Source organism: Silurus meridionalis, chromosome 25 (genome assembly GCF_014805685.1).
Source record: "Silurus meridionalis isolate SWU-2019-XX chromosome 25, ASM1480568v1, whole genome shotgun sequence".
NCBI classification, from domain to species: domain Eukaryota; kingdom Metazoa; phylum Chordata; class Actinopteri; order Siluriformes; family Siluridae; genus Silurus; species Silurus meridionalis.
In genome coordinates, this window is record NC_060908.1 from 10,049,114 (window position 1) to 10,063,742 (window position 14,629).

Genomic DNA, 14,629 nt, shown 5'->3' on the forward strand with positions numbered 1-14,629 from the left:
CACTACACTGTTACTGTACTCTTCCTTCAGAATCACCCCTACATCATTTCTCTTTTTATCCACACCATGATGGAACAGTTTAAACCCACCTCCAATTTTCCTGGCCTTACTCTCTTTCCACTTGGTATTCTGAACACACAACATATCTACCTTTCTCCTCTCCATCATATCAGCTCCCTCTCTCCCTTTACCAGTCATAGTACCAACCCTAACCTCAGCTCTCCTACACTTCTTTTTCTGCTGTCTCTGTAGATGTCTTCCTTCTCCTCCTTCGGCACTTATAATGCTAAGTCAAATAACCAAACCAACACGTTTTGATCAAGTGTGTTAAATACGACGGTCCTCATAAGGCGATACACAGTCATTATATTTCAGGTCAGCATCATGCCCATCCCCTGACACATGACCAAACCAACACGTTTTAATGAAGTGTGTAAAATACGATGGTCCTCATAGGGTGATACACAGTCCTTAGATTTCAGGTCAGAATCACACAGACATATTGTCACTAAAACAATTATGATAAATGCAGTTTTTTCAATATTTATTAGAACTTTTAAACTTAATATAATAAATTAAAATCTTACAAGTGCAAAACCCTCACCACTAGCTGGGGAAATAACTAATTTTTTAACAATTATCTGTATACCTCTTTGACAGTCTGAAGGCACTGTAGTCATTATTGCATGTCCAGGTGGAAAAGAGTGCATACAAGGGTCTATACCTCACCCAAAATAAAAGGCAGACAAAACCAAACCAGCATGGTTATCAAGTGTGTAAAATAGGATGGTCCTCATGGAGAGAAACTTTTTTAAAACAAATTTCACTCAAAGTGCAAGTCGTCACAAACAGTTCAAATAAAACAGTCTAGTGTGATGCTCAACCCTCTACACAGAACGCTGTCAGGAAGGAAACATGTTCACTTATTTTCTCCGATGTGGAAGTGTAAGAAACTATTTAGTTGTAATTCCATGTTTCAGCACTAGAGGCAGATATACAGTTTACCAAGCAATAACAAACTACCCTTGACATCACAGTACACCGTCCTCCACCAAGAGTATGCGGGCATTCTGCATCACGCAACCCACTGAACAGCAGCAAGCAGAAGACAGCAAGAATCACCTCATATACAATCAATTCTATACCCAGTAAAGTAGAGTGTGCTGAATCCTGTATCGTGTTTTTACTGACGCGCTGGTGCAGTACAATCCACCGATCAGCGTATACCAGATAGTGAGAATCCTTATATGGTCCTTCAAGCTAGATAGGAAAACTTCCTAACATTAGGTCCTTCGAGCCGGATAAGTGCTTACCACAGAAGAAGGATATCAGAACAACCCCCCAGCGAGTTTTCGCGTCCACGACGCAGAACTCAGCCCCCAATCCCAAGACTATGAGGTGCAACACTCTACACAGCGTTCGCATGAACAAGAAGAGGAAACACAGTTAAGCACAATGAGAGATGAATCTAGTATGTTACCCCTCGATTACAGTATTTGGCTTCCTTTAAGTTCACATACTGGTGACATCGACGCAATTACGGGAGCTATGAGCGCTCCGCATTCCGATGTTAACACACAGCCTTTTGAAAGTGATAAGGAGAAGCCTGTGTTACAACCAGACAAGGCTGCACCCACATCCATCAGGCATAATCCAAAGCTTCAAGACCTGGAGAAGATAGTTAAGCAACTGTATGAAAATCAAATGGCCTGTCAGGAGGAACTCCGAGAACTTGCCCCCAACTATATATAAACCACCTGAGGCAGCAGTGCCAGAGCCAGTGCCTCATACACCACAAGTGCCCCCTAGTAAGAGTCCCTTAAAGTCAGAAGTAGATACATATGCCCATCTACTTAATTCACAATATCCTCCCTTGATGGGGCGGCTTCAGAGTGCCTCATCTCCGGACATGTTTTATAGGGGCCTGCATTCAACAATTCCAGATTTCACCAGTCCAGACCCCAGAGATTTCACTCATTTAAAGCTAGCCCTTGATAATATTCTCCCTCCCGATGCAAATGAACTCTTTAAATATCAGATTCTCTTAGGACACCTCAAATTTAGAGAGGCTCGCCTAATAGCAGACACATTTCTGAATTCCCCTCAGCCATACACAGACACTATGACTATGCTTAATGGCCAATACGGACTACCTTTCCAGTTAGCCCTAGCTAAGCTAGAGGAAGTCATGGATGCCTCAATGTACAGACAGGAGATACAACTAGTTTCAAACTGTTCGCACTCGAAATTCAGGCCCTCGTGGGTCTCCTGAACTCATTAGGTTCAAAGGGAGAAAGCGAACTAAGTTGCGCCTCACATGTAGCCCACTTACTCACTAAGTTACCCCCGGATTTGCGTGCCGCATTCAAACGACACCTGCCCCATCAAGATTCCTACACTCTACCGGATCTGGCAGAGTGGCTCAGGATTAAATCCCGGTGTCAAGACTCTGAGCAATCGAATCAGGGGAAAGATCAGATAAGTAGGATAACCAGGCCCGGTGGTGAAGCATAAACTCGCTTCTGTCCTGCATGGAGCTGACTGACCCCCAGAAACGATCACTCGAGTGCCGAAGCCCTGGCATCAGTCCAAGCCAGCACGGGGATCTGAACAGATAAATGTCACAGTACATCTGTGCCCATAGTGTCACAGTACACAAACATTATTTAAGCCAGTGTACCACTTTCCAGTCGTTTAGTACAGAGCAGATGATCAAATGGATCAAAGACAACAAGCGTTGTTGGAAATGTGGGCGATCACACTTAGCCAAAGACTGTACTCTAAAGAAGCCCTGTCAAAACATCTTCAAATCCTTCATGAGGTTAATAGCCAACCTCAAAAGGAGAGTACTTGTTTAGTGAGTTCCACGAACAAAACTCTGTATCTAGACAGGCCAGAAGGTTCCAAGCGTGTCCTGCTGAAAGTGATTCCCGTTGTATTACAACACAACAATCGAGCCCTTATGCAGTACTCGATGACGGATCCGAAAGGACTATGTTACTCCCAGCTGCAGTTAAGAAACTTGCCTTACAAGGACAAAAGGAAGATTTAACATTAAGAACTATTCGACAAGATATCAAGAAACTAAATGGGGTCACAGTTTCCTTCACAGCCCCAACAGAGTTACTGGATACAGAATGCCTTTACCTCTGAGCACTTAGGTTAACTGAACACTCGTATCCCATTGCAACACTCCAGCAGGGATACCAACATCTAAAGGACATTCCTTTACAGCCCATAGATAAAGTACAACCCCTCCTTTTGATAGGAGCAGACCATCCCCGTTGAGCCTGTATGCCTAGGGCCCCCAGGAGGCCCAGCAGCTATTAGAACTAGATTAGGCTGGACAAGGTCCAACGCGCCTTCTGCAGCAGCAGATACAGCCTCAACAATGCTTACATATCTCTTTCACTTCCCAAATGGAAGAACTTTCCCGAAACGTAGAAAGACTCTGGCAAAGCGATACCATTCCACACAGGAATGAGAAATTAGTCACGCGATCAAAGCAGGATCAGGTGGCAATAGGTTTATTACAAACCAGAGCAATTAGAGTAATGGTAGAGGGAGTGAATCGTTATGCAACCCCCCTTTTAAGGAAAGCTAATATGCCACAACTCTGTACCACTAAGGACTCCGTTATGCCCAACTTAAGTATAGAGCGGCGGTTGGCAAAGGATCCTGAAAGGGCAGTAGCATATAACAAAGAGATTAAGAAACTTGAGAAGTGCAGCTATGTAGTCAAACTCACCACTGACTCTGTAAACACCGAAGAAGACTCATGGTTCATTCCACATCATATGGTACAACATAATGGGAAGAATAGAGTAGTGTTCAAATGTTCTTTCGAATACGTAGGCCAGAATCTGAATAATTACCTCCTTGCTGGACCTACACTTAGCACTTCCCTCTTAGGAGTGCTGTTGCACTTTAGGGAACATTCTGTAGCAATAAGTGGAGATATTAAGGGTATGTTTCATCAGGTCCGCTTACTGCCTGAAGACAAATCACTCCTTCGCTTTGTAGCAAGTACTACCCTTTGGCACAACTTGTAGCCCCTGTTGTGCCATCTATGCCTTGCAACGCCATGTTCTCAATAACACACAACCTAACAATATTCTCAGATCGACAGTAGAAAGGAATTTTTACGTAGACAATTGTCTTAAAAGCTTAATGACCGCAGATGAAGCTGTTGTGGAATGATCCCATGTTACCCACAGATTTGGTGAAAGCCTGGTGTGAATGGGAGAATAAACTACCCATTCTTTTTCAGGTCACACTTCCCCAATGTTATGTTATGCCAGATATGGATAAGTCCAATACCACAAAACAAATCCATATCTTCTGTGACGCTTCAGAGCAAGCATATGGTGCCGTAGCATACTTAAGAACTGAAGATCAAGAAGGTAGAATACAGCTTGCTTTCCTGATTGGCAGATCCAAAATTGCCCCTAAACGTAAACAAACCATTCCTAGACTAGAGCTATGTGCAGCCCTTCTTGATGCCCAACTATTGAAGCTGCTCGAAAATGAACTCACTTTTAAGATCAGCCGAGTGATCTTATGGTCTGATTCAACTACAGTTCTTTCATGGCTAAGATCTAAATCTTGCAGTTTTAAAGTCTTTGTAGGCACTAAAATAGCAGAAATCCAAGACCTAACTGAGTCACATGATTGGCGATATGTAGATACAGCCAGAAACCCAGCCAATGATCTAACAAAGGGGCGTAGCTTAGTAGAACTTGTTACACCAAACAGGTGGAGTTTAGGTCCACCCTTTTTACTTAAAGCAGAATCAGAGTGGCCAACCCTGCCATCTCTTAAGACCCCTGAAGATAAAGTGGAAAGAAAAACTAGTATATTCTGTGGTGTCACACAAACATCAAAGCCCTTAGACCCTAGTGAGTACACTCAAAAAAATGAAATGTGGCTGCTGTTGGTCCAAAGAATATAACTATGTTGAAATTAAATAATGTACTTACGTTTGTGTATTGAAATTAAAAAAGTCGTGTTGACAAAATTTAAAATAGTAAAATTTTAGTTTAACACAACTAATTTAAGTAAAACGTATGAAACAGTTGTGTTGCTTCTGCAGTACCGCGCTTTGGTCAACAGGTGGAGTAAGATAAGATAAGATAAACCTTTATTCGTCCCACAGTGGGGAAATTTCTATGTTACAGCAGCAAGACAAAGAAATAAAAATAGATGCAAATATATATAAAAAAGAAGAATATACAAAAAAATAAAAAACAGAAATAAAAATAAATAATAATAATAATAATAATAATAATAACAAAGAAATAAAAATAAATGCAAATATCTAAAAATAATATACATATACTACAATACCAGTATATATACAGTACAATGTAATAATACGAATAGGAGAAAAAAAACAAAAGTACGCTTTTTAAGTCGTTTTGAGGTAGTATTGCACGTAAATTGCACATAATATTGTACCTGATTTGTTTAATAATATTTCACACAGATAAAGTTATTGCACATCTTAAAAAGTAATAGCAGTGTTGTATGTTGGTGACTGGTTTTACTGGGAACAGCTTTGGTTGTATAGTCTAATAGCAGCAGGGAGAAAAGACCTTCTGTATCGCTCCTTCAGACACTTGGGATGTATTAGTCTGTTACTAAAAGAGCTGCTCAGCGATGTAACGGTTTCATACAGGGGGTGGGAGGCGTTCTCCAGCAATGATGATAGTTTTGTTACCATCCTCCTTTCTCCCACCTCCTGTACAGTGTCCAGGGGAATCCCCAGGACAGAGCTGGCCTTCCTGATCAGCTTGTCTAGTCTCTTCCTGTCTGCAGTAGATATGCTGCTGCCCCAGCAGACCACTCCACTGTTGATTTGTGTAAAGCTGCTTTGAGACAATGTCTGTTGTGAAAAGCGCTATACAAATAAACTTGACTTGACTTGACTCCATAGAATATGGCTGAGGCCACCACAGAGTCAAAAAAGGTCTTCAGTAGCTCTCCCTGTACTCCAAAAGACGTTAGTCTCCTCAGCAGAAAGAGTCTGCTCTGCCCTTTCTTGTAGATTGCCTCAGTGTTGTCTGTCCAGTCCAGTTTGTTGTTTAGGTGAACACCCAGGTATTTGTAAGAGTCCACTCTCACAATGTCCTTTCCCTGAATGTTCACTGGTGATAGAATTTGTTTGTTCCTACGGAAATCCACCACCAGTTCTTTCGTTTTCCCCGCATTTATCTGGAGGCAGCTCCGTTGGCACCAGTCCACAAAGTTCTTTATAAGTCCTCTGTACTCTCTGTCATCATCATTCGTGATCAGACCGACGATGGCAGAGTCATCAGAGAACTTCTGTAAGTGACAGGTTTCTGAGCTGAACATGAAGTCTGCAGTGTAGATGGTGAAGAGAAACGGGCAAGAACCGTTCCTGCGGGGCTCCAGTATTGCAGACAATCATGTCAGACTCACAGTCACGAGTCCTCACATACTGTGGTCGGTCTGTGAGATAGTCCAGTGTCCAGGCAGACAGATGATGGTCTACTCCCATGTACACCATCTTATCCCTCAGGAGCGCAGGTTGGATGGTGTTGAAAGCACTAGAGAAGTCAAAAAACATGACTCTCACAGTGCTCCCAGCCTTTTCCAGGTGTGAAATAGCCCGATTTAGGAGGAAGATGACTGCGTCTTCCACTCCAATGCCAGGTTGGTAGGCAAACTGAAGTGGATCCATTGATGGGCTCACCAGAGGTCGGAGATGAGTGAGCACTAGCCTCTCCAATGTCTTCATCAGATGCGAGGTCAGCGCTACTGGTCGATAGTCTCCGAAGTCTTTTGGTGGCGTCTTTGGTACAGGCACCACGCAGGATGTTTTCCATATCTGTGGCACCTTTCCCAGCTTCAGGCTCAGGTCAAACATGTACAGCAGTATGCCGCACAGCTGGTCAGCACAGGTCTTAAGTAGCCTGGAGCTGATGCCGTCTGGGCCTGCAGCCTTCCTCGCTTTGATCTTCCTGAGCTCCATTCTCACCTGGGCTTCTGTAAGGGGCAGTGTGTATTGGCTGGAGTGTTGACTGGAGGAATCGGCAGGGGTGGGAAGTTAGGTGTGTTGTGTATTGTCTGTGAGCTGATAGCAGTGCAGAGAGAGGTGGGGCTGGAGCTGCTTGCTGTGGAAGCAGAGAGGGGGGATTGCAGCAGGGGGGACTGGATGGGGGCAGGAGAGGGTAGCTGATCAAATCTGTTAAAGAATAGATTGAGATCATTCACCCACTTCTGGTCACCCACAGCCTGAGAGCTTGGCTCCTTGTGACCAGTGATGGTTTTGAGCCCCTTCCATACACCGCTGACATTGTTCTGCTGCAGCTGATCCTCCATCTTCCTCCTGTAGCATGCTTTTCCTTCCCTGATCTTCTTCCTCAGTTCTCTCTGGACAGTTTTCAGCTCTTCCTTGTTTCCTGATTTAAACACCCTCTTCTTCTCTTTAAGGAGAGTCTTTATATCAGGGTTTATCCATGGTTTGTTGTTGGGAAAACACCGTACAGTCCTGGTGGGTACAGTATTCTCCACACAGAAGTTAATGTAGTCCGTAATACAATCTGTTAGACTGTCAATATCCTCCCCATGTGGACTGCACAATTCCTCCCACATAGTTGTTTCAAAACAGTCTTTCAGAGCCTCATCGGTCTCATCAGACCATGTCGTCACTGTGCGGGAGGTAGCTGGTTGCCTGCATACAAGGTTTGTACACAGGTAGGAGATGAACCAGGTTGTGATCCGATCTTCCCAAGGGGGGGAGAGGTGATGAAGCATAGGCCTCCTTTGAGTTTGCATAAAATAAGTCCAGTGTTTTATTGTCTCTGGTGTGGCATGAAACATACTGGGTGAGAGTGGAGGATGGAGGGGCATGATTAAAATCTCCAGAGATAATGAGAAGGGCATTTGGGCTCTGTGTTAACAGTCTGTTAACAACAGAATGCAGGACTTTGCATGCCGATTCACCGTCAGCAGAGGGGGGAATATACGCAGCTATCGCAATAACATGCGAGAATTCCCTCGGCAGATAGTACGGCCTCATGCTAGCGGCTAACAGCTCAATGTCCTTACAGCAGATCTGTTCTTTAATAGTGATGTGTCCAGATTTACACCATCTATTATTCACAAACACTGCCAGTCCTCCTCCCTTTCTCTTACCGCTCTCCATCGTTCTGTCTGCGTGCAGTAAATCAAATCCATCCAGAGCCACGGTCGTGTCCGGTGTTAGCTTGGTTAGCCATGACTCCGTGAACAGCATGATGCTACACTCCCGGAATTCCCTCTGATGCCGGGTAAGAGCCGCTAGCTCGTCCATCTTGTTGGGTAAAGATCTTACATTTCCCATAACGATGGACGGGAGAGTTGGTCTGTAACGTCTCCTTTTATTCCGACACACAGCTCCAGCACGGTTCCCCCGTCTTCTCCTTCTTAGCTCGCGGGGAATATCCGGTTTTTCTCCTAGTAGCATCGGCATGTTGCGGAATGCTAACAGCTGATCACTGGTGTAAACAATAGGACCGTGGCTATGAACAGAGTTTCCAGACGCGACTGTGAACAAAGTCCAAAGAAGCAGGAAAAGTAGAGCAAACTCGGTGGCTTTGTTTATGTCCATTGTGCAGTTTCCAAAATTACGCGCATACACTTAAAAAGAAAAAAACACAAAGTGCCGGAACACTATAAAATAAATAAAAAAAGCACAAACTTTACGGGAGCTGCTGCAACAGGCTGCCACTTGGGCGGCGCCTAATGGTCTTTCTGCGCACATGCGCAGATGAAAGCAGCTTCAACGCGAACTTTTCTGCTCTGTTTTTGATCGGCACCATTTGATGGGAATCAATTTAAACAAAGTTCACGGTTTGATTTTATATATATATATATATATATATATATATATATATATATATATATATATGTGTGTGTGTGTGTGTGTGTGTGTGTGTGTGTGTGTGTGTGTATACAAATGAGTGCAATTCTCTTACACTGACTACTGGATGTTCCACATGGCACCTCATGATAAAGAAAACTCTGAGGATTTAAGATCTAGAATTGTTGCTCTCCACAAAGTTGCCGAGGCTGAAGATTCGTTAACACCCTGAAATTAAGTTACAGTACAGAGGTTTTCCAAGAGGGGTTCTACTTGAAATAGGCCTCGTAAGGTTCCATCAAAGTCGTCACGTCCTCGCACTGTGCGTCAGGTGCAGAATGGCTGCAGCATTGCTTTAGAGGTTTCAAAAGTGGAAGCTTCACTTGTCAGTGCTCAGACCAGACGCTGCACACTGCAACGTCGGTTTGCAGGCCATCGTCCCAGAAGGAGCCTCTTCTAAAGCTGCTCATAAGAAAACCTACAAACAGTTTGCTGAAGACGACCTGTCCAAGAGCATGAATTTCTGGAACCATGTCCTGTGATGAGACTAAGATAAACTTGTCTGGCTCAGAGTCCAGCGTGTGGAGAAAATTGTGTCCAGTCACACATTTGCGTACAGTCAAGCATGGTGGTGGTAGCAGCATCATGAGCTGTGGTTCATTGCGAGAAACGTGGATTCCAACATGTACTGTGACATTTTGCTGCACCTGACGCACAGTGCAAGGACTCGACTTCTTTGATGGACGAGGCCTATTCCAAGTAGAACCCGTCTTGGAAAACCTCTGTGCCGTAACTCAATTTCAGGGTGTTACCGAATCTGGGACTTTTCCATTTGGAACCAGGCTGTTTTAATGAAACAGTATGCACCAGAGTTGTGTTTTTGCACCTGCAACAATTGGAACAACTCTGACCTCAAAGATTATTGTGCATCTTTTCCATGGCAGAAATTGAAAAATTCTCCTGATTTAGGACCATTTTTTGGATGTCTTGTACTGGTCGCTAGGATTGACAAACTTGACTTTTGTAAAAACATCACAGTGGGATAATCTGTATGATGCTCCTTAAAGTTTTAGATGTACAGTAAAGCGCTAACTTATGCACATTTTTCATTGTTCAGATTGTCTCCCTCGAGAAAAAAAAAAAAACATGAATGCATCCTGAAAGCCCTTACTGTCTACCTGAATGAAGACCATCAAACCTTGTGAAGGAGTATATGGTAAGTCATTTACATTTTTCTAAAACGTATTGTATGGGTCTGTGCAACAAACCCCTCCTCTCACCCTTGATCTGTTGGTAATTCTCTGTTTATACTTAATATTTTTAGGATGTTAAACATGGTGTCTTTGCAACCTCGATGCACAACACCACTCTGGGAATCTATGACCTCGTACATGAAGGTGCAGATGCTACAGACCGATATGAAGATGTTGGAATCATCATTAAAGGCATCCAAATATTTGAAAACCTGAACAATGTGGCAAATGCATGTTCTGTGATACTTGGTCTAATTTTTGCATTGAACTTGGCTTACCCACACTTTGAATTATTTCAAAAGTTATTTATGGAACTAAATGCAAACAAGCATTCAAACAAGGTCCAGGTCCTAAAAAATAAACTAAGGCAGAACATACTGTATGTTTTCTCCATAAAGTTGTGCTGTTTGCTGTAGCGGTACATTTGTTTCAGTACTGATCATGTTCATTCCTTCATGTTGGTCTTGCATTGAATAACTGATGCATTGTTAGCTTTTTTTCAGTTTCAAAGAAAAAGGAAATATTAAAAAATAAGGCTTTTGTATTATTTGTTTTGTATTATTATTTTGTAAATGCTTATATGCTTTATTAGTATTTTTGTAATAAGTAAAAAATACATTTTGTACTCTACACATTCTTGTTGAAAAAAAAAAAAGTAAATACCTGTAGATTTATTAAATAAACTAATCAATAAAACTGGATTATTTGTTTTGGTTGAAGGCAACAATATAAATTTAAGAATAATTGAACTTAATTAACTTAATATATTAAAACTAAATTAAGAATGTTAAGTTGATTTAACTAAACAACATTACATTAACTTTAAGTAATTAACTTAAGTTTACTGAAATTAATATTGTTAATTAAATGCAACCTAACAGTTATGTGGAACCTGTTGACAAAAGAAAGTTAAGTAAGTCCAACATATTGGTTTTTGAGTGTACCACTCTTGGAAAGACCTTGTTGAAGCCATAGTTCAACTACATCCAAGTGACTTAGATCAATCTAGTATACCTACAGCTAAGGACTATGTGACAGCAGAACATCTCTTCCGCAATATTCAACAAGATAGTTTCCCAGAAGAATACGAGCAACTAAGCTCTGGTAAGCCCGTATCCCCTACAAGTAGATTACTCACTTTAGCCCCAGAATTCGATAAAGCCAGTCAGCTTATACGGGTAGGAGGACGCCTACGTCGTGCTGAAGGCCTAGAACTCCAAACAGTTTACCCCATTGTCCTAGACCCTCATCATCAAGCCACCAAATTACTCATTCAAGACTATGATAGTAAGCTACACTCAAAAAAATTAATTCTGCTGCATGTTTAATTTACTTAAATGTAACATACATTCCGTACAATATAATGTTATGTTTATTAAATATACGCGAATAAATCATGTAGGATTTTCTATAAGGTCAATTACTTAGCTTTTAATAGATTCACTCATGTCAAAATAACCTAACACAATCAAACTCTCACACGCTTCCGGGAACTTCACCGCCGATATCACGAGATTTAAGCAACGCCTGGCTTCAGGATTTCACCTGTTTTTCGCGCTCTTGTGAAAAGGTAAGAGCAAATCTTGTTATACACTTTTAAAATGAATTAAAATGTAAACTAAATCACTTTTAACTATACGTGTTAGTCTTTTTTTGTTGATGATCCACCGAATGCAACGTTTTTCGTTGTCAATCGACAAGATGAAACGTTCATTTAGGTTAAGAGGAAGCTAGTTAATTACTGTACAGTTCACGATTAGCATGGTGGACTTTACTACAGGTAATGGCTTGAGCAGTTCAATTTTATAACATAATGCGTTTACTCGTTAAACAAATACACTCATTTAATTAACCATCCCTGTTCAATTTCCACATATTTGTTTAAATGAAGCTCTCCGTTGTTTTGCCAATAACAGGGCAGTAGTCAGATTAGCTGGATTAGCAAGCCAGCTTGTGCTATCAAGTCTTAGCATCTAGCACAAGCCAGATCTTAATGTTTCATATACTAGTGTAATAGATATTGAATCTTAGGTCTTGTGGACTCTCTCAAACTATTAAACATATTTGGGTTCATTTAATTGTTGTCCAAAACATTTTAAGAAGAAATAATAAATGAGAATATTTTAAAAGGGGGTCCAAAAAACATGTATGTCTAAACATATTGTGAAATCTTAATTCAATTTCTATAGGGAAGAAACAAGCGGCATGGTTCTTTTTCCAGAAATTGTATCCTTGATAGGCCATATTTCTTCCTGTTATATTATAACTAGTTATATAATTTTATTATTTAATTTTGCACTTCCATGTAGAAATTCACGTGTTTATTCTCTGATTTGCAAAACAATAGCATTGATATTGGACGTGCATGCATCCTAAAGGGACTTTGTGTGTACTTGAATGAAGATCCGGAGAAGCTGGTGAAGGAATACATGGTATGTTGTTATACCTTTTAGCTTCAGTAAGGGAATAGTCTCTGTGATAATTTAAGGGTGTTCCTTGTGGGTCACATCAGTTTTAAATATGTATAAGAGAGGCATTTCAAAGATCTGGTTATATTTTGTGATAATTTAACTGTTAGCTGTTGTACATTATGTTTATAACATGTTATGAAAAGGGATTTAATTAAGGGATGAGGTGGGATGTAATTAACATCAGGGTTTAAAAGCACTGATTATTTTTTTTTTTTTATAGGCAGATGATGTAAGCAGACACACAGCCATGTAAGAGATGCTCTTTGGCATCTATGTTGTTCGACATGAAGGTGATGAGCTTACTGATCCCCCCAGAGGATGTGGGTGTCATTTTAGAGGGGGTGACTGTACTCTGTGAACTGGGGAATGTACCTTTTGCATTGGCCATATTGTTTGCCTTAGTATAATCTTTAAATCTATGCTACGTTTAGAGAAAAGATGGGAAATAATCTTTAAGTGTCTTACAACTCGATGTGTACACATTGAGCTTCTCACAGCTATAGATACCGATTCCTTCCTCATGAGGAGATTTATAGCACGTAGAGATACCCCCTCAGAACTGATATCTGACCAAGGCACTAACTTCCAACTATCTCAACCCTCTACATAGAACAGTGTCAGGAAAGAAAAATGTTCACTTACTTCCTCTGATGTGAAGTATTCACACTGCATTCAGGCACAGCCACCGAGGTCTCTTCCTATAATTCCTAAAAATGAGAGAGAGAGAGAGAGAGAGAGAGAGAGAGCGCAAGAGAGAGGGGGGGTGCAACAATGATGGAATATACAATAACAACCAGTCTTATCACCAGTGTTAAACCAAATCTTACTGTCACTTTGCATCATCAAATCTATAACATGGTTGACATTTTGTAACAAAAAACCTTTTTAAAGAGCACATACTCACCATTAAACGCCATGGCCAAGAGGAATCCCCATAGCTGTATGTAATCTCCTCATCTGAATATCCCTCATGATAAAAAGGCAGAGGTGTGGCCTTCCTTCAACAATTATTGTCTTCACTCTGCAGTCTGGATTTCTGTGATTGTCATTCACCAGTCGTCCAAGCCACCATCCTCTTTTTAAGCATCTATGCTGTAGAAAACATTGTGCAGAAAACAAAACAAAAAAACCTTAAAACATTCCTGACTGAAACATAAGCTACTAACTGAATCATATGTTCTGGGGCTGAACCATGCCTTATTTAATATACTGTCAAATAGATGTGACAAATTATTTCTCTTCCAAATAACCAATTAGTTTTGTTAAGTAAATCCATGTGGGATGAACCACTCAAGTTGAGAAAAATAAATAAAATACTATTTAGGAACGAACCAGCAACTTACCAGTAACGTGTTCCATTCCATGTAAAGTCAAACAAGTAGTTGTTTTGAATATCTTCAACATGTTTACTTTGGGAGAGAATCCCATGGTATTCAACAACAAAGATGGAAGTTTTAATATGTTCAAGTGCAAACATACCTCTCCCTACCAGGGAAAAAAAGTCCACCTATTGGTTATACAAATTAACCAACTTATTTATTCAAAGTTAAATTATGTGAAATTGTGGATGATAAAATGAGGTGCAGTAACAGAAAAAACAAGAATTGAAATACTACAGTGTTTTCAGTAAACTACCGTGATTTCCGGACTATAAAGCGCACCCATATATAAGCCGTACCCACTGAATTTGACAACGTTTTTTATTTTAACCATAAATAAGCCGCACCTGTCTATAAGCCATAAGTGTCCACACTGAAATTAATGAACTTTACACAGCCTTAAACGACAGTGTCTGTTACACGGGTGAAATATGTTGTGGCTCCTTTAAGAGCCTGCCGCCGCATTTTTCCAGTATTACTGCATGTGTGCAAAACCGAGGAATATGTCCATATTATTTTCTGATGCTCATTTCATAGTTTCTTTGACTAAACCGTAACGCTGTTGCCAAAAAAAATATAAAAGCACAAGTTTTGGAAACCTGTCTGTGCTTATATGATTTCTGTTGCAACTGGAGTTAGCGAGCAATCCCATGACCCAGA

At 41.0% G+C, this 14,629-nt stretch overlaps 1 long non-coding RNA gene across 1 annotated transcript in view; it reads right to left on the bottom strand.

Annotated features, from left to right (window-relative positions):
- The window catches only part of LOC124378925, a 29,186-nt gene extending 15,115 nt beyond the window's left edge, over positions 1-14,071 (bottom strand). Inside the window, exons 1-3 of the long non-coding RNA XR_006924325.1 lie at positions 13,934-14,071; positions 13,495-13,682; positions 13,233-13,297 (exon numbers count right to left, since the gene is read on the bottom strand). This is a non-coding gene — a long non-coding RNA (uncharacterized LOC124378925). The remainder of the gene's footprint in view (positions 1-13,232; positions 13,298-13,494; positions 13,683-13,933) is intronic.
- Between the last annotated feature and the right edge of the window lie 558 nt (positions 14,072-14,629).